Here is a 21,097-nt window from a genome sequence, read left to right as displayed (position 1 = left end):
AGTGCACGCTTAGTCTAACAATTGCCCGACTTAATGCTTGGCTTTACTTGAAAAAACAAAGCCCCACAAAGGCTTCATCTACTTAGCCTTCATGAGATGCGAAGTAAGGTTTGACCCTTTGAGAAACCCAATATCTTTTGTGGAAATACAAAAGGCGAGGAAAAAATTAATAAACAAAAACTTCAGGTGGGCAGGAACTCGGTTTTTTACGTAAATACACGGAATGCATCGTCGAATACATTAATAAATGTTTTATTTTTATTTTTCTAAATGTCTCGTTATGCCAAGTAGATGGAAAAGAGAAAGAAAAGTGAAATGTAGAGAAGCAGACAATAAACTGTAATGTTAGTTTACGTCATGTGCATGGTGTAAGATATGTTTATTATGATACTATGAACCTGAATATTTTGTTAACATTTTTTAAGCACTGTAGATCAATATCTGAGGTCTTTATACAAGGCGTATATTTCGTGTTTATGTGTAGGTGAGAAATACACGTAGTTCACTTTAGGTAGCTAAGCATAACCCACAACCTCTGTACCAATACAACATTGTTGGTTATGCTCAGTTTCAATATTGAACCCCGTCGTGTTAAACGGAAGGTCGAGTTACCAAATTTGTGCATCGGACGGTTTACTGTGCATGAGACAGCCACGCTCAATGGGTTAATAAATGGCAGGCAGTGACTAAGCCAAGTGCAACTCTAGCACAAACAGAAAACTGACATACGGAGCCTCAGCCTCTTTCCGTGATTCGGAGAAAGAGGCTGGCAGAAGGCTAAGTCCTGCGGTGAAGACCTGCAGGCACGGTGATACAGTGCCCCCGTAGCTAGATCTCGTTTTGATTATCAGGGCGGTTTGCCCTGCGCTACAGCACGGGCTCATCAGAACTGGCCGGCGCATCTGGCAACTGTCCGCATCAATGAGCACAAGTAGTGGGACGATTGCCAGCGCTCAAGCCGGAACGTGCTTGACAGGCTGTTCCCACTTTCAGGAACGGGATCAGGTACTTGTATTGTAGCCTGTAGTCAAGGGCTGGGCCACGCAGCCTTCAGCAAGAAAGCGCTGTGCTATGGAGCGAAACCTCTGCACAGAGACGGGTATTATGGTCAGGCTAATAAAAGATCAGCAGACCATACCTATATGCATTTGGCCGCGCAATGGGCGGACACATGAAGGGAGAAGGTTAAGCAGGCCAACAGAGAACCGCTGCTGTGGCGCTTTGAGAAAGAGCACATACTGTCCATCGGTGAGGACAGCGAAGATTATTTGATTTCGGGAGCAGGAGCAGCACGACTTGATCTACACAGTCTTGTGAAGTCAGCTTTCTAGTATCGTCAAAGAGAAAGATGTAGTCAGTAAAGTCTGGCAGAATATTCATTCGGAACCTTATTAGCGCATTTTGTACTACGATGTTGACCATAAGCTGAGAAAATCAAGGTTTCATTTTCTCTTCATTTCGGAGCACCAACAGCGAATACGGTGACATCGATATGGCATGTCAATTTCAAATGATGTTTATAGGTTTCGAACTTCATTATATCTTCAGAAAAACGGCATAGACATGTTAAATGAGCGTTTGTTTGTTTTCGTGTGCAGTTGCTTGTTTTCGACTGCTTTTTTGTTTATTTTGATACGTTGAACTAGCGTCGTACAGACACTGTCACTTTCTGTGACGTCACAGGAAGCTGCTTCGTGTCATTCAATGTAAGATCGTCAACCATACTTTCTATTTGCTTAAGTTTTGGCCTGCTGAACATCTGCTAATAGTAACGATGGCTTAAGTGGATACTCAAGCGCGGGATTAACAATCTCACGAAACAAGTTTTTCTTTCTTTTGGGTTACTTTTAGGAAGCGACTGCTCGACGACAAATAAGTTTATTAAAGGATACTTTTTATGGTTTCTGGTTTTTCTGCATGCACCTTTATTAACGAAAGACCCGTGGCCTCACGACCTCCTTCACGGAAGGCGAGACGCGTGTTCGGCTCGGCTAAGTGACTTCAATTTTGACGTCCCAAGTCATCATAAAGGATGAAAACCGCATAACATGTTTAGGCTACCTGTGGCTTTTTAGCAGACCGCTTCAGCAGAGTGTTACCATTTAATGTTACCGGTACCATAGTGGCTAAATTGCAGCTTTTGCGCGCACTAGCTAACCTGCTTAGCGGCTCTCACGTCGTGTGAGCGTAGCGCAGTTCAGCTGGTGCACGGGAAAACTAACAATCAAGTTCTGCAAAGTGTGCCAGCCTCATTGGAGCAAACATTTGAACAGCCTTTTTTTTGTTTCTTTGTGTCAGTAAACATTTGAGGTCTCCCAGAACTAACTGAGGAATCAGGTAAACATAAGTTCATGTAATTATAGGGCACTAAGTAATGGCATGGCACTATAGCATATGAGATTCACTCCAAAAGCACACCTGAAAGTTATGTAATAATTGAGATAATATGAATAAGGCGGTCCTTAGTTTTGGAGAAAAAGCATTTTCTACTCATACACTTTTAAAAAGGAACAAAACAAAAAAAAATATTTCAGTTATACAAACTTGCAAAGATACGCACGCAGCCACTCCATTTGCGGCTACACGTATCTCACAATGCGTTCGGAAAAATCTGCAGTTTTGCCCTAAATGCGAAGCAGTGACATTGAAAACTAGCACAGTATTATGCGAAGTACAATTAGCAATCGTACTGCGGCTTGCGCTAGTTGGTACAGGGCTATAATAGACGCAATGGCGCTAAAAAGACGAGGAGCTGAAGACAAACGCTTCAAGAACGCATGTGCTGCACATTTAGTGTGTCTCCATGTCCTCGTTTCTTTCGCGCGATTGCTTCTATTGTATCTACGAATACCAGCGCCTCGCACAGTATATCAAGTAGGTTATACAGTAAAAGCTGTGCAATGCTCTCTGTCTGAAGCCGGGCTGTGAATGCAGGTAGTCCGTTAGATAAACTGGCTCTGTTGCTCGGGATCGTCCGGAGCTTGAGACAAATAATAGTTGGATGGCCTACTTTTGGGTAAGTCCCACCTCGCATGTAGAAACGTGTAATACTGATCACATGGACCATATTCTTTTTACTCAGTTATTTGACGGGCAGATGAACCAGCATGTGATTGCATCTTTGTTTGATTTGTCTGGCTAGCTTAAGTAGAGCACGAAAAATCGAAAGAAACGCCGATCCACCGGGAGCTGCCAGAATCCTGCCCCCGAATATGACTACCTAAGCACACAGGATAGATGAGCGAAGCAATGCATCTATGTTGACTTTTAATGTTAACCACTACCTGGCTTCTTCGAGGCACTTAGCGGTAGGTAGGTAGGTTCCCCTCTCGCCTTGTTTGATAAAGTGAAAACTTGAGTGCCCGACGGTTGTATTGAACCTCTGACGCGGAGCACAAGCCGCCCGATGCTCTAAACGTCGGGCTACGACCACATTAGGGTGTCTCCCGTGCCAATGCCAGCTAGCTCTTTTACATGACTGGCGTGAGCGTCGCGTAACACAGCATTGAGCTAGAGCGCGTGTGAGCGCGCCAGTTTCCATTCGGCCACAGACTTAGCGCTCTCCTTCCCTTGTGTCACAAGCGAGAGCTTGCCAGTTTCTCCCGCTCTTGCATAGTGCCAGCAAACGCTTTGATGCGCTGTGTTGGACGGTACTGCCTTTGGGATCGGTCCAGGTCGTAACAGAACAAGTTGTAACGTTTCTTCCTGATGTAAAAACGAAAGAAAAAGGAAAAGGAAAACTGTCGTAACGCCATCGCCATCACAATATTATCGCCGTCTTGCTTCTGTCGTCACACACAGGCTCGCGTCAAACCCGACTGCTCGCTTTGCACCAAACCCGTCATTTCATCTCTACGAAGAACCCCCAACGATGCTGGATAACCATTTAGTCGCAAAGTGCTTCGGATAACATCGATTCCCCAGAGTGCGGAGGATCTGCGCATTCTTTTTTTGCATTAATTTGGAAGACAACAGCTTCCTTGGCGAATTACCGTCACTTTTTTGTATAGGGTATGTCTGTTTAAAACCCTAGCCTGTTTCGTGGACCGATCCCGAAGGTTTTGCAACCTTAAGTCCGATGCCCTTCCTACTCCCTTCACACGAGGCGTGACGCGATATAGCGCATGCGCAGTGGCTCCGGCTGTAGCACGTGGAGGAGCGCTAATTCGCGCTATCCTTCGCATTGTCATGTCGCGACCTAAGAAATTACTCAACGAAGCGGATGTTGACGAGCGGGAGAAAAAAACTGAGGAGCCAATACACTGTGTGAAGGTGGTTAACCTGTGAAGCTGCTGTGGTGGTATAAATTAGGTTGGTATATAGTTTCGTTGGTATGCGACTATACATATAATTATGTGTATGTCACTCATGCGAAATACAATGAAACATGAGGCGTCCACTACGTCACGCACTACGTCATAAATGCACAGAGCTACCGCCGAAGGCATTTTACGTCACCGCTCCAAAGATGCAGGTGTTGTCGACGCAGCTGTGACAGAGCGCCGTTTGTACGCAGGTGACCGTTAAACCAAGCCTCGATGCGAGCGTCGACATCCGTTGAATGGGGCGCAATCCAAAGGAGTGCACGAAACAAAACACGTTTGTTTGTAATTTGAGATTGAGCATGCTTTCTAGTTAATTAGCTGAATGAAACTTGGAAGGACTACAGTTTTATTCTAGCAGACAAACATGGCACTGCCCGTTTTCCTCCTATAGAAGCCCACGCATTGACGGCAGACTGGAATTCCACAATATTTACAACTTCACTGTGAACTACGTAATTGAGAAGAGTAGATAAAACTCGGTCTAATGTTAGAGCCTCTTTAGCGGCTAATTAAAATATATGTTTTTCCGAGATAGTTTCGATAAAACAAGAGTTACAGCTGTTTTCTGTAACCATACTTTCTCCGTGGATGGCCATGTATTAACAGGAGACGAGAATTCTGTACTGTTTACAGCTGCACTGTGAACTAATTATGACAAGTAAATGAAACTCAGCGTAATGATAGTGTCCTCTTAGCGGCCAATTTGAGTATAATTTTTTTCCAAGATACCTACATTAGATTTAGAGCTAGAGAGCCTTCGCGAGAAAGTTGGCTTTGCCGCAAGATATGTTCCGTTCGTCGCTACGATTTTTCCGGAGGGTAGCCACAGACAGCTTCGCTGTAAAAAGTGCACAGGCTGCCAAACGTCGGCCACGCATATACTCAAAAAAGTTGGAAGGCGATTCAATCTTGACGTCGATTAAACGCTGACGCGCCAGTGCGGCTCTGACCATAAAGTATACGGTTCATGGAGCCCATTAACACCCCCAACAAAGCAAGGATGACACTACCTTTCATCGACTTCAACTAGAGGTTGAACCACCTTCCAGATTTTTTTGTTTGTATGATTTGCATTTCAATATTTGTGTTAACGGGTTAAGCATATTGTCGCAGCCTAGTAGGAGACGGGAAAGCCGGCGTAGAGGACGTATGAAAGCACTTTATCAGAGCAGTCAACGCGACGTCGTTTTCGTCTCTCGGCGAGCCGTGCTATACGCAAATGTAACATATGGTAAAATTTCGTCCCAGTTCTTGTGGTCGACGTCGATGTACATACTCATCATGTCTGCCAAAGTCTTATTCATACGTTCTGTCAGCCCATTGGTTTGGGGATGATAAGCCGTGGTCTTTCGGTGAGTGGCACCACTTAGTCGCAACACGGTATCCAGAAGTGCAGCCGTGAACGCAGATCCTCTGTCTGTTATTACCACTGCGGGAGCGCCATGCCTTAGGACGACGGCTTCGACGAAAAATCGCGCTGCTTCGGCTGCTGTTCCACGTTGGACAGCACCTGTTTCGGCGTATGGAGTAAGATAATCCGTGACGACGATTATCCATCTATTTCCGGCAGTAGACAGTGGAAACGGACCTAAAAGGTCCATGCCAATTGTTCGAATGGCGCTTGCGGTATCTGAACAAGATGCAGCAGTCCAGCTGGCTTGCCGGGTAGGGCTTTGCGACGCTGGCAATCCAGGCATGTATGTGTGTGACGTTTCACGATCGACGCAAGTCTCGGCCAATAGTACTTTAGCCTAATTCTTGCCAATGTCCGAGTGTAGCCTAAGGGACCAGTGGTCGGCTCGTTGCGACAGGCATGTAGGGCTTCGTCGCGAAGAGATGCGGGAATGACGAGTAGGTAGCTGCTGCCACTAGGTGAAAAGTTCTTTTTATAGAGAACGTCGTGGCGTAAGCAGAATGAAGGCAACATTCTGGCGAATAACCTCGGCACGCTGCTTGTTCTTTCCTCTAAGTAATCGAAAATAGGAACAAGTTCTGCGTCCTCACGTTGCTGGCGTGAAACAGCCACAGTATCTAGCACGCCTAGAAAAGCCGCGTTATCATCATCGTGCACGGCAGTCTCAACAGGAGACCGAGAAAGGCAGTCGGCGTCGGCGTGTCGTTTTCCCGATTTGTATACAACAGTGAAGTCGAACTCTTGCAGCCGAAGGCTCCAGCGCGCAAGCCGACCAGCTGGATCTTTTAAACTAGTCTGCCAGCAAAGTGCATGACGATCACTGACAATGGTGAAACTCCGGCCATACAAATATGGCCGAAATTTCAGGACGGCCCACACCAGTGCGAGACATTCTTTTTCTGTAGTAGAGTAGTTAGCCTCCGTCCTTGATAGCGTCCTGCTGGCGTAAGCAATCACTCTTTCGGCGCCGTCCTGCCGCTGTACAAGCACTGCGCCAAGGCCGACATTACTAGCGTCGGTATGAAGAATCGCAGGGGCGTCTTCATCAAAGTGTGCGAGTACGGGAGGTGTCTGCAGCCGTTGCCGTAGGTCAGCAAAAGCCCGTTACTGGTATTCACCCCACACAAAGGGGACATCTTCTCTGATAAGATGTGTCAATGGCCATGCGATACGCGAAAATTCAGCGATAAACCGTCGGTAGTAGGCGCAAAGGCGCAGAAAACGTCGCACTGCCTTTTTATCTGATGGCGTTGGGAAATTAGCGACGGCAGAGATTTTATCAGGGTGAGGTCGGACACCTTCACGACTAACAACGTGACCGAGAAATTGAAGTTCTTCAAAACGAAAATGGCACTTTTCAGGTTTCAAAGTTAGGCCAGCTGAGCGTATTGCTTCAAAGACCGTCTTTAGTCTCTGTAAGTGTTCCTCGAACGTGACGGACAAAACAATCACGTCGTCGAGGTACACCAGACAGGTTTGCCATTTGAGGCCTGAGTCCATTAGTCGTTGAAACGCTGCCGGCGCAGAACACAAACCGAAGGGGAGCACCAGAAATTCATAAAGTCCGTCGGGCGTCACAAAAGCGGTCTTCTCCCGGTCTCTCTCATCAACTTTTATTTGCCAGTAGCCGCTTTTCAAGTCCATCGACGAAAAGTAATGTGCCTTTCGTAGCCTGTCCAGTGAATCGTCGATACGCGGTAGCGGATAGACGTCTTTCTTGACGTCTATCTGGTTGAGTTTTCGATAGTCGACGCAGAAGCGCAGGCTGCCGTCCTTCTTTTTCACCAAAACGACAGGCGATGCCCAAGGACTCTTAGAGGGCCGAATAACTCCGTCCTCAAGCATGGTCTTCACTTGTGTTTGTATTGCCTCGCGCTCTTTAGGTGTTACACGATAAGGATTCTGCCGAATTGGTCTGGCGTCGGCTTCGGTGACAATACGGTGCTTAGTGAGTGGCGTCTGGCTAACTCGTGACGTGGATGAGAAGCAGCCCTTAAACCCATCGATGAGCTCAAGAAGGCTGTTGCGTTCCACGGGCGATAAGGTGGGACTGATGTCAACTACAGGGGCAGGCATAACCACGGTGGACGTCGCGTGCTCCACTGAGAGGCAGTCCTGTATTGAAGTAAATTCGTCGAAGTAAGCAACAGCCGTGCCTTTAACAATGTGCCGACGTTCCCTGGTGAAATTCGTCAGCAGGAGTTCAGCATGTCCGTCGTGTAGGTTAATTACGGCCCTGGCGATGGAAACCCCTTGACTCAGTACTAGTGCGTCGATGTGTTCAGCGACGCCAGTCCCGGTGTTCAAGTTGTCGCAGATTACAGGTACGAGGGAACAGCTTCGCGGCGGAAGCGTGTTACATTTGCGTATAACACGGCTCGCCGAGAGACGACAACAGCGTCGCGTTGACTGCTCTACGTCATATGTCCTCTTCATACGTCCTCTACGCCGGCCTTCCCGTCTCCTACTAGGCTGCGACACTGGTGGAGGTGCGAGGTAGGATTGCCTCATGCTCGGCACCCCTTCGCGGAGCCATAAGATAACTATTTATGTTCAGGTCTTGCGTAAGTACTTTGTCTTTGCTTCCCTGTAATAATGCAAGAGAGGAAAAATATGGTCTGGTGGCGCAATTTTTAGGACATTATCTTTCAGTGGGACAAACTCAAGAATAACTAGAGCGCATGCATCAAGTACAATAAATTCGACGGTATGACAATGTGTTCATAACTTACGGGCAGGTATTGTGGCAGAGATGACGCCACGGGTACATCACGAAAATTTTTAGATCAGCTATCGCCGACCTGGTAATATATATACCATCACTCTTACAGCTTCAGGATTAAGAAGGTGGAAGAAATACGATTACCTAATGGGAGACCTTAACTTGAACTCAACGTGATTTAACTCCGCAAAGCGAGTCAACCTGACCAAAGAAACTTTTTTTAACTTCCACATTCTATAACTGGTTGAAGGGCACAGGTAGAGGAGACCGGTAATAATCACGTACGCTGCCGCCACACGAAAAGCTTCAGCATGGTCCCCTTACCCTGTTGCTCCGACTACTTCAATGCACGACATTATGGCAATGCAGCTTAATTCTCATCATGCTTCATTTTAACCGACTAAACATCGATAGCTTATCTTCGCGGACCAAAGAAGGCGGTATCTGCTTACTTCTCTTACTTTTCTTTCGTGGTTTGTCGCAGGTAGCAAACAGAAAAGCTTGGAGCATGTTTTCCTCTCCTTCAGTTCGGGTTGCGTGGCGGTGCTTTCTGTACTCCTCCTGTGGTTTCACAAGCAGTACCACGAAAATAAAGATACAGCACACAGGCAAAGCGGTGATGGGCACGAGCAAAGCTGACGCATACCTAAAGAAAGTTTCCGACAAATGTGTATTCACTCGTTCATGTGGTGTGCCATTACTACAGTGTGTCTGTAAAGTCATGATGCACTTTTGACCGGTCACAGGTAAGCAACAAAACAACACAGAAATGTGACACGTTCACCAAATGAAAGGAAAACTCTCCAAGTTTCCGTAGTATGATGTGCAAGGGTGTGCGCACACACGCGATGACGCAGCACCATGAACTGCGCAGCAGCGGATCAGCCCACGCCCACGCCAGTCGAGATTTGGACAGTACAGAGGAAAGTTCAGTGTGTTCTGTGGCGTCCTGAATTCGAATCCGTGACCAAAGTGTAACGTTAATATCATCGCATGTACAACGAAACGCCACCATTTAATCATTTAAAACAGAGAATCACAGATGTTATTCCCTCTGTTTCATCAGACGTCCTTGACTGGGTGTAGGAAGAACTTGAATATCGTTTAGCTGTGTGTAGGACAAGAAATATGCAGAGGCCACATAGAACTGCACTGAACAGGTATGAAACTGTGAAACTGAGTTTTTCTTTCATTTGGTGAAGATTTGACACTTCTATCTTGTTTCGTTGATTTCCTGTGACCGGTCAAGAGTGTACCATGACTTTGTGGACACATTATATAATACGGCACTCTTGAATGCCGAGCATGCTACAATAAAATTATTTACAAACCACATTTACAAACCATAAATTGAAGAAGCAACAACGCCGATCTGGCAGCTGCCATATTGCATGTTTGATCCGGATCGCTGGCGCAATACTGGCGCCATGTCATGTTCAGGCGATCGTAACACATCCAACAACAATGGTGCCTAATCGGCATTCCTGAAAGCATGCCATTTTTTTTTTTGCAGTGGATGCGCTCTGACCTTCCATTTTCCGCCTGTCCGGATGCAACGTGCTAATAAAGATAATTTCTTACATTGCGCTTTTCGAGCCCACTCTCTAGAGTTAATTTGTTGCGCCAGTTTCTGAACACCATCACTCTTTGGGTAGGAGATGCGCAAGTAATCAACTAATGATACGATGTTGGTAGCTTCGGTTTCCAAGAAACAAATGTCGCACTGATGCGTCAGTTTAAATTTGTTAAGACGTTATTAAAGGTGAAAGACTTGCGCTGAGCAGCTCGAAAGTGATATTCATCCCAATTAGGAAAGAGGATATTACGTTTATCATGATCGCCGGTTCCTAGAACATACTTTGAGACAGGCGTATCTACCGGGGGGGGCTCAAGGTGGGCGCTTGCCCCACCCTGTCAAAAGTGGGGAGGGAGCAAATTATGTGATCTCCCCACTTTAGAAAGCGGGCACTGGCACTTTTGGCTGCTCGCTGGACAGTCCATTAAAACTGCAGCTGCAGCTAAAATTTCTTTCTTAGTAGGGTGACCACATAATACTTTTCGTTAGTGCGCATATCCCTGCTTGCACAACAAAGGTTGTCATTTGTGCCTTCTCGGGACGCCCTGTAGCGGACGACGCGCGGGATTCGCCATACGCGCTCCCGTTGCGGATAACACCTGGCGCTGGGCAGTTCCCGCCCAAACAAACTGTCAGCTTGCGCAACGTGAATCATGCCCAGTTTTTTGGGGGGCCACTATATCCGTATTCTAAACCACAATCAGCTTGTTACATTTGATCTACAGGTGAGAGGGAGGTACGGATTAAGTATTATAATCAGCCGCGCCCAACGACAGGTGTGCCTTACGGCCTGAAATCGTGGGATTATCAAATGTTGGAAGTGTTTAATCTCTGTCCGTTGCAGCGTGGCAGTCACAGTTTCTTATCACCATCAGACATCTAGTTAGACCTCTTACAAGTATAGCTGTCGAATTCCCTTGTGTAATCACGACTTATCGTAGATATGCTCCTGATAATGACCTTGGTCGAACTCGCAGAGCCATTTCAATACCAATGGCACACTGACGAATTTTTCCTGAAAACATGTGTCACTTCTTATTGACAATTTCATTTTCGGGCTGTCTCTAAATAAAAGCTACACTATTAGTTGTTTTCCGGCAAGAAAAACGCAGCATGTATTTCGTATTTCGACAAAATGAGGGCCACTTCATGATGATGTCTACCGAAAATTTGCACTGTGAAGGTTGCTTATGTAAAGCAGTAACTGACTGGTCGCTTTAGCCCAATTTTCATGCGTTATACACGGCATTACCTTGTTTTCCCCCGGTATCCTCCGCGAAATATGCGGGGTACGGTGTTCATATTTCTTCGACGTACGAATCAGTGTTCCGAGTGACGAGCGATATATGTTTATTCTGTATACGTCTATTACAGCCTTTGTAGAAAATTACTCATTGAAACGTTCAAGCGTGTCATACCGCCGTTAATCTAGGTGTTTCCTTGACTCCTAAAACAACGCATGAGATACCGACGTGAAATTCCGTGAAAATAGGACAATTTAAGAGCAAAGTGTTGCGAAAATTTCACTTTCCTGCTTTAAATCCAAGTGTCGCTCATAAATACTAAACCCTCGTTTTTACATGTATTTTCGTGTAATACCTTCAGTCACGAATTACGATCGGCTGTCGATAAATGTGTGAAAGTTACATAATTTTATCCCAAGGTGCTGGAGACTCCATATAGAACGCAAGTGAAGGGGGGAGAATGGCTCTGTGCATTTTATAGGTAGCCATCATAATTAAATAGTAATTAAATATTCATTAATTGTACTGTCTACAATTATGTACGTTTCTTCATTAAATATATTTAATCAACCGCTCGAATTAAATGCACAAGGGAAGAAATGTTCTTTTGCGATAGCTCCCGAAACGCCCCACTTCAAACGTCCCGTTAAAGACGATAGTGCCTTCGTGAAAGCGGTCGTGCGAAGCGATACATTTCACTCAGAAGTGAAATGGGTGTACTTTAAGAAAGCCGAATGTTCAATTTACTCAACGCCTAATGTTCATTGTCTATTCCTTGCAACGACAGCAGAGCAATGGCAAAAATAGGTCGTGTTCGCAAACGCCTATTCCGTGACTGAAGGGGATATTATACGAGATTCGTAGTTTGTTTCCCTGGTGTCCTCGGTGAGCTAAACAAGGCATCTTGTTTATATCTAGGGAAAGTTAGGGGCATGGTATGTACAATATGTAGGCAATGCTCCAAATCGGTTGGTTAAATTCGCATTTTGGAGTAGACTAGGTGTGCAAGTGGTCTATAGCGTTATTAGTCTGTTTTACGAGCGGTGTAAGATTTAGACGGCCACGCTGGCATAAATACAACAACTGAGGTAAAATTTTGCGAACATAAGGGAAACAATACGCCAAGTTTATGTGTGGTAGTAAATACATCTTGATCAAATACAGCGTTAAAAACTGTAAGCAAGTGTTCGAAAATATTACGCTACTGCTATTAGCTAGGTTTCCCAATGTCCAAGGAGAACTCAGTGTTTCCGATATATTATACTTTGAAGAAACAGCCAGCATTTTAAGTGCAATGTGTGCGTAGTTTTAACATTTCTGGCTTATTTAGAAGGACTGCGAATAATTATTGAACCCTGATCTTTTTCTTTCTTTTTCATGCGTGATATATTAAGTTCGCCTGGTGTCCTCACTGAACTAAAGGAGGCAGCTTCGTCATGTTTGGTGACTGCAAGGAGACGTTAATGGGTGATGTGGAGGTGAAGTTTAAAATAGATGGGCAATTTGGGCTTTCGCAATAAATTACGTGTGCAAGCACTCCAGAATGTTCGAGCGTGTCTATATGGAGCGGGGAAGAATTGAGCCCGCTGCCCTGGCAGAACTAGAAAAGCCGCCAAGGCCTAATTTAGCGAAAATTGGTGGTACACTATGGAAGCTCTCTGTGTGAAGTTCAATACGCTTGGATGAAACACAGCCTTTGTGAAAATTTTGTTATTCAAGTGTTAGAGCATGTGATATGGCCGCTGTAGGCTATGCTTCCCAGTGTCTCGACACAGCTGCAGTTTACAACAGGTTTATATTTTGTGGAAGTTGGAGGGAGGACTTGGTAACTGCAATGTGCGACACAGTTTTGACGTTGCTGGTCCGGTTAAAAGCATTGCAAATAATAATGAGCCGTCGTCTTTTTCCCCTTATTTTCGGTTGTCATAACACGTTCCGTCTTTGTATCAGCGATGTCCTCGGTGAAGTAAACAACACATTTTGTTTATATTTGTCCAAAATAAAGGGCGCGGTATCGGCAATATGTAGATGAACTTCAAATATAGAGGACTAATCATGCCATTTCTAGTATATTACGCATGTAAGCTATCCGGAGCTTTACGAATGTGTTTTGCAAACAAAGAATTTATCCCGTTGCCCTAGAAGAACTGTGGACTCAACAGATATCAAACCTAGCAGAAATTCAGTGTGTGTAGGGGGATGGGAGGGAGGTAGGGGGGGGGGGGGCATTGCATATTGCATTAAGCAATAAGCCATTGCATACCCCCGTCAGCAGTTGCAGTGGTCGTTTTCAACAGATATTCGCTGGACATCGACTGTCTCAGGGCCGGGATGGGGAGTAAATTTTTTTTGCGCGTGTGAATATTGCAAATAATTTATGTTGATTGTACGTCGTTGTGTATAACCTCGACAGCACTATTACCTAAACTAGCGCTACATTTATGTTGTAGACTGAAACAGCAAGCGCAATTTTTTGTTGAATTATTAAAATTATTTGTATGGAATGCGCATTTTTTATGTGTGCTGTACTGCTGCTACTGGGTGGGATCCAGGACCACTGTGGTGTACTTATTGTCTTTTGTCCCTGTGTCATATTGAGGTTTTATATAGTTGCAAGAGATAAATGCAAATTTAGATTATTTTTTGGCCCCCACGGTTGACTACGTGTCACTGATAAATAGGTCCCTGTCGGTTAAATATATATGTAACTGACAGGAGCATTTCCTTGAATTCGTGATATATATATATATATATATATATATATATATATATATATATATATATATATATATATATATATATATATATATATATATATATATATATTACAGACAGTGCGATAAATCAGATCGGCTGTGGTTTGCCCACCCCCCCCCCCCCCCCCCTTTAGATATAGTGCGTACGTCACTGATGTGCGACAGTCTTCACAACAGCGAATCACGAATTCTAAGCTCGGGGAAGTCAAGTACAACGGAGGGCGCTTGAATATAATTGCAGCAGAAGCTTAAATTACAACCTTGTTTGAGTAAAGGGAGTGCACAGAACACGGCCACATGGCGTAAGAAGCTATGTATTTAATCAATGAATCAGCTACTAACATATATTTGTTAGCCTTTGAAGGTAATATTGTGCACTTGGTTAATGAAACCTGGATAAGTAGCACTAGTGAAAAATACGCCACGCTGTCATGGAACATGAGTACTGGAAAAGAGAGGCTATTGATTTGGGTAGGCAAGCACTCAACTCGTATGACTGTGTTTGCGAAACGAGTATAATGGTTGCACGGAGGAAAACGTATGCACTTACTTTCTAGTCATAACTTTCAAGCGACGCGATCGAGCCCGCGCTTCTTCTCAGCAGCCAACCGATCAGGAGAGAAACCGGGACTCTGGCCGTTGGTTTAGCGTGCAGCCGTTCCGACTAGACAGAGCGGCGACAATCGATCATGTTAGCTCATCCGAATGCTCAGTGCTATGCTCAGTACCAGCATGCTCACTACCAGCATTACTGGTAGAACGTGGTGCCCAGAGAGTTGGAAACTGCAGTCGCAAGTAACCTTATCTTGTTTGTCGGAGGAGACAGCGATCAGCCGTTGACGAAAAGCATGCAAGGACAATCGCGGCTCCGCACGTAACACGCGTAGTGTGCGCGCTTCGACTGAGTGTTTGGTTTCCCAATTTTGTGCGGTTCTTCTAGTGATTGGCGTCAACTCGGCTAATACAGGTGCCGTATAGGTGCACAACAATTTAATAGGTGCTCTCGTGCTGGTTCGACGAAGCATCACGAGTTGCCTGAAGCTTGAGAGGATAGTCCTTGCTTGCGCCGCTATTGCCAAAGCAATTGTGTGTTGAACTTCTAAAGTCAGATTGCATTAAATTAAAATTAAGTTTTGTGGTTTTGCATGCCGAAACCAGCGACATGATTATGACGTACGCCGAAGAGGGAGACTGCAGATCAATTTTGACCGCCTGAGGGCCCGGTACACGAGCGTTCTTGCCTTCCACCCCCATCGGAATGCGGCTGGAATTGACCCCGTGACCGCAAGCTCGGCAGGGCAACGCCATAGCCACTGAGCTACCGCGACGGGTAGCTATGATTCCTGGTAACTGTATATCCTGAAGCCTGGTTCTCGTGCCTATCAGGCAAGAAATAGAAAATCGGCAACCCATGCTAGACCCCGGGAAGGTTGGCAAATAAATCTTCGATTTATATATCGCTTAGCATGCCAGAGCCTGGCCTCCTCTAGAGTAACTATTGACCACTGTGATGAAGGCCGAAACTTATCGGCCTGGCAGATAAATTTGTCAAGAATGAAAGATTACCTGATGTCGATTGACTTGACATTACACAAAAGTGCAGATTCGCAGTACTGAAAACGCACCATGTCTCACTTCAAAGCGACCTCACTTTGAGGTGTACATGCAATATTTTAAGATGACCAGAATAATAATTTATAATTACTGATGGATATTGTGGTTCACAATATTTTACTGACCGAAGGCACGGAACGTTCTCTCGCGACCTTACTTAAATGCGAGCGGCAGCACTCTTGCGGTCGCACTGAATCCTAGATGAGTGTTGAGACGTAAATGGGCGCCAACCTTTTTGGGGATCTTCGAATGTTAGGCGTCCCCAAGACACCTAAGTATCCTACATCAAGCAATATTCCTTGTTTGGAAGTGACCCGGTAAATTGCGGCTGGCATTTTTCTCCATCACGATCCTATAACCTATAGTTCCGCTTCTGAGACGCATCGCACGCGAAATGCAAATGTTGTGGATTTGGTTCCCACCTGCGGCAAGTTGTTTTTTCATCCACTTTAATTTTCACTAATTTATCGTTTCTGCATTTACTTTTAAAGCATAAAGTACGTTACCCTATGTTGCCCTTGGTGTCAGCGTTTGTTGGCTTCATATGATATGACTATATATGATATAGTCATATATAGACTACAGGACTATATGACTATATAGTCATATACACACTAGATATACACACTAGATATGACTATATGTATATATGACTATATATCATAAGAAGCCAACAAACACTGATATGATATGATATATCATATAATATCTTCTCTCTCTATAGAGTAACACGGCTAATCGTATCTGCTAACCACGTGTCTTGCGGCCCGCCGCGGTGCGAGGTTCATCGCGTACGTCCAGAACTTATTTTCTGGTTTTTTAGGTATACGGGCGAATTCACTAGCCGTGACACCCGTTTAAGCTGTATTGAAATTAGTACAGTGATGATACATAAATTTGCTTGTGCTGGGCTAGGAACATAGACCACCGATATGTTTAGGCAATGGCAGTAGGTCCATCAAATTTTACCCGACGTTTCGAAGACCTTCTGAGTCCTTTATAAAGATGAATTAAGGAAACTGCAGCAATTGTTTGTCGATCCCGCTTGTGATTGTTGCGATTTCTTTTTGTTGGTCTGTCTGTTTTCGTGCGTGTGTGCTTTTATTTGGGTGGGAGGGGGGGAGGGGTAGGCGACGTTGCTAAGATAGTGCACGTACGCGAATGGAGGCAACACTTCCAATGACCGGCTCATCATCCCGGTGGTAGCCTATATGCCACAATTCAATGTAGAGCTGCTACAGGCTATAGGTTCGTATCGGTCTCAATGACGATGGTACCATTACTGTCAATCTTCTGGTCAGATGCCTCGCATTGTTTTCACTGCGATGGTTTTCCAGTTGCTGGAGGTCATTTCTATTATTTTTAATGCTTATGTTAATGCAAAAGCGTTATATGTCCAATTGAGCGAAAATCCGTAGGCGTCATCGGCGTGAACGAAAGATGGCCGACGGCGCTATGAGCAAGAACACGTCAAAAAAATGCTCGGATTGACGTCAAATTTCTCAGAGAGCTTCCTGTAAACAAACTAAATTAGTGACTGTGAAAAGAAAATTTTGTAAATTTAGGTGTGGGTGAGAATCCGTTTCTTGGAATTAATGCACTCGAGACAGTTGAAAGTATTCGCTAGAGCAGACTGCAAGAACATGTCACCGAACATTCTTGCAATCTAGCCGGACGATTTATGAAGCAATCTTGACAGTGCTTCTGTATAATTTGTGTTGGTCTTAAGCACCGGCACCTTGGTTCGACCAGCACTGTGCACCTATTGTGTGAGTTCTAAAAGCGTGCGTGCTTGCCTTTACTCCGCGGGATTTAAGAAGGCCCACTGCGACAGGAAATCTATACTTGATTAGTTAGTTAGTACGCTCATTATTTCAAGGCAGATTCAGAAGTTTGTTGTCAGCACAATAAGCCTTAAGTTGATGGTTTAGAGAAGAACCGTGGGGTTTGATCAGATTGTGAGTGGAAAATAATTATGAGATGATGACACAATAAATAAATGGTAGTGACAAAATCTGCTACTATTTAGTGAATAACAAGACACAAAGTGGACGCTGAAAGCTCATTCGTCCAAATCTGAACAGTCAATATACTTTTACCGATTAGACAATCATCTTCGCTGTATTTATTCTTCCGAGGCTTCTGCAGCTGTAAGAAGACTGGCCCTTTAACAGCAGCTGGGCATTATTCCTCAGCGCCTTAATTGGCGTCGTGTGTGGACGCGCTCGATGCCTCCTAGATAGCCAGATGGCCACCGAACAGGTGGGAGCAGTGCCTTCTTAGTCAGTGCCTTCTCAGCCTGTCTTCTCCCTAAAACTGTTGTGCTCGCACTTCAAGTACACTTGCTTCATCAAGAGGGAAAAGGAAGCGCCAAAGTGCGAGGGCCTCCACTGCGAACGAGCGTGTTTCCCCAGCTCTCCGGTGGCGAGTCGTAAAACGCAGCCGCCGTTGTGTGCCGCGCTGGCGAGCCGGGAGTTGCTGGAACCGTTCGGAACCCTAATTGGAGCCCGGAGCCGGAAGTCAAGGCGCGTAGCCCTGATTGGGCCGGGCGGGCTTCGCGTTGAACACTTCTCCGTGGGCCGGGCTCTGCCGAGGAACTTCAATGGTGTATGCGCGCACTACAGCAGCAAGCGGAGGAAGGAGGAACAAGAAATGAAAGCCACGACACCGCCCCACGCAGGACGGTGCCTCAGTGGCAGCAGTCCCTGGGGCGTTTTCAACTCGCAGCAGCAGAAGAAGCACGCCGCTAGTTGTGCGGGTGCCCCGGGCGGAGACCTGTCGCCCGATGATCCTGTGCCCCCGCCATGGCTGCGAGCACATAAAACCAGCCGCTGGGAAGATGCGAACTTCTCCGTGCACCTCAGACGCGATCGGGATATAGTTCCATGCATAAAAGGCATTATGCCGAGGCATTGGTGAATAAACTGCATCTTTGCTCATGGTCTCCACGTGGAACGTAAGTATTCGAGTTTCCGCTCCACTTCCTTTCGCTATTATACTCGTTCTACTAAAACATGCGCCAGCACTTCCTGGGGGGGGGGGGGGGGGCTTTAGCATCATTCGTGGTGCTCGCGATTGGCACTTCGCGATAAGAATGACAAAAAAAAAGCTCGGGTGAGCTCAGCGTGCTATAGGCAATCGTGAGGTGGCGAAAACAGGTCCACTCACGAGGTCCGCTCACGGTCCGTGTTCCGAAAATCGCCGGTAGCTGTGAAGTGCTAGATTCCGCGCGAGAAACGCACACGATGAAACGTTATCCGCCCCGTATACGCTGTGCCTATCCGTCAGTTGCACGCATAGCTGAGCATGCATTCCTGCTGACAAGTGGCGAGGTTCCTGTTCTCTCTCAGGAACGACCGAAAGGAGGTGATTGATGTGCGCGAACGCCAGTCGGCGCGTGCTACGGCGTGCCTTGTTTGCGGAGCAAGAGTAGCGGTAAAGCCAGCATTTCCTCTTTCTTGGCTGGACTCCTTTATCGCCCTCATTCATGCTCGCAGACAAGCCGCGGGCTGCTCCGGGCATGCCCGCGAGTCCGCTTCCATTCTGATCGCCTGCAGGTGAAAAATGCGCACGCGACAGCGCTATCTGCACCCGAGCTCGCTAAAGACAGGCTAACTTGGAAAAGTGTACGGCCATCGCAATGTTGCTTGCGTTTTCCTGTTCTCCTGTGCATGCAATCAATGATTATCAATCACAAGAGAGAATGAATCCGCACGCCCGACTTAGCTACGCAATTCCCACAAATAACTTGGCTACAGTCTCTCAAGCATGCATGAAGTCACAAAAATGCCCCCCTAAAATTTCAAGGAGCAGAAAGTTGGGCACGCGGGTGTGAACGAGGCAGGAGAAAGGTGGGCACAGGAAATTAGGCGAAACCACGTCGATTATATATTGCTCCTGTAATTTAGGCGCACCGTGTATTCTGCAGTTTTTGGATGTTCCGGAAAAATTGTACAGTCACGGAAATGTCTGGCTTAAGGTCGTGATACATTATACACGGCGGTTTTATTAGTGATAACCTTATGAATCTAAGCAGTAGACCGAGCTGATGGGCGAAAAGTTACAATCCAAATTATAGTTTTGCCATAGAAAAATATATTACACATGAAATGATAAAGTCACGTGGAGAAAAAAAATTATCCGCAAGATAGTATAATAAGAAATCAATAAATGATTTGATCAATCATTTGTTTAATGCGCCCAGGAACAACCTTAAGGTATGAGCGCTAGCGCACGCATACATTATCAACGAAAAAAAAACTGACAAATAACAACGACAACAAACACTGCAAGAAAATATCAGTAAAAGAGCAAACAAGCGCAATCAATAAAAATAGCAATAACGATACGAAGTGTGTACATACAACAAAGGGCAAGGTACATATCAAAATAAAAAGAAGAGGACATATGCGGTTGAACAATAGTGTGAAACTATGAAACAACAACGCAAAGCTCGGAAAAGAACACTGACAGCGAGTAAGGAAAAAAATTTAGATGATGTAAGTAAGCGTAATGAAGACTCAGTAAACTATGCACAGTTCACTAGCTGTTGGGGATGACAGGCAGGAACATACGAAATGAAACGTGATACAATTGAGGAGTTCGGGGCAGGTGAAGAGAAACGTGAAATTTGAAAAGAAATAGGTCAACGCGATTAGATTGGCAGCCTAGTTAAGGCAATGCCAATCATCTAACAGTGTCAGAACAAGGTTCAGTTATAATAATAATAATAATAATAATAATAATAATAATAATAACATCAAGAACAGATCTACTTGCTCTCCTAGGTCGCAGTATGTAATGAAATAGTGAGTGAGTGAGTGAGTGAGTGAGTGAGTGAGTGAGTGAGTGAGTGAGTGAGTGAGTGAGTGAGTGAGTGAGTGAGTGAGTGAGTGAGTGAGTGAGTGAGTGAGTGAGTGAGTGAGTGAGTGAGTGAGTGAGTGAGTGAGTGAGTGAGTGAGTGAGTGAGTGAGTGAGTGAGTGAGTGAGTGAGTGAGTGAAGCGAAAGCTGCAAATTCTGTTCTTCAGGGACAGATGTTGCAAACGATGAGGTCATCGGCCCTGTTTTTATGTGGGGTTTTTATCTGAGTTAAACAGGGCCTCTATAGCTGTGGTGGTGGTGGTGGTGAATTGTAGCAACAGGCGGGTTTAGCCTGGCGATCAAGGCCGGCAGTTGCTTCGCCCGAGCGTCTCGCACAATACCGCTGAAGGGTTTCACCATATGTCCATCAAACCAGTCTCTCTTAAGAATTCGATGAGGAGACGTGAAGTTTCTTTGCGGGCTATAACTGATCCCTCGGGAAATATAAGGTGTTGCAGGCGCGCATGCGGAAGGTCCTTGTTTTGCAGATTCTTCAGGATAGTGTCTCTTTCATCTTGGAATTGCTCGCAGGACCACAAAGAGTGCTCAATATTTCCTGTCTCGTTGCATGCCGTACAGTTCGGA

General features: G+C 45.5%; 2 protein-coding genes across 2 annotated transcripts in view; one reads left to right on the top strand and one right to left on the bottom strand.

The window, feature by feature from the left end:
- The window catches only part of LOC135902989 (neural cell adhesion molecule 2-like), a 422,685-nt gene that overhangs the window by 866 nt on the left and 400,722 nt on the right, over nt 1-21,097 (top strand). The window lies entirely within an intron of this gene.
- Nucleotides 1-21,097, bottom strand: part of LOC135902990 (uncharacterized) — a 448,955-nt gene that overhangs the window by 397,657 nt on the left and 30,201 nt on the right. The window contains exon 3 of the transcript XR_011509073.1: nt 8,923-9,022. The gene's annotated coding sequence lies outside the window, so the exon portion shown is untranslated. The remainder of the gene's footprint in view (nt 1-8,922; nt 9,023-21,097) is intronic.

This window comes from Dermacentor albipictus, chromosome 1 (genome assembly GCF_038994185.2).
Source record: "Dermacentor albipictus isolate Rhodes 1998 colony chromosome 1, USDA_Dalb.pri_finalv2, whole genome shotgun sequence".
Classification (NCBI taxonomy): domain Eukaryota; kingdom Metazoa; phylum Arthropoda; class Arachnida; order Ixodida; family Ixodidae; genus Dermacentor; species Dermacentor albipictus.
This window is presented reverse-complemented; position numbering and strand designations above follow the sequence as displayed.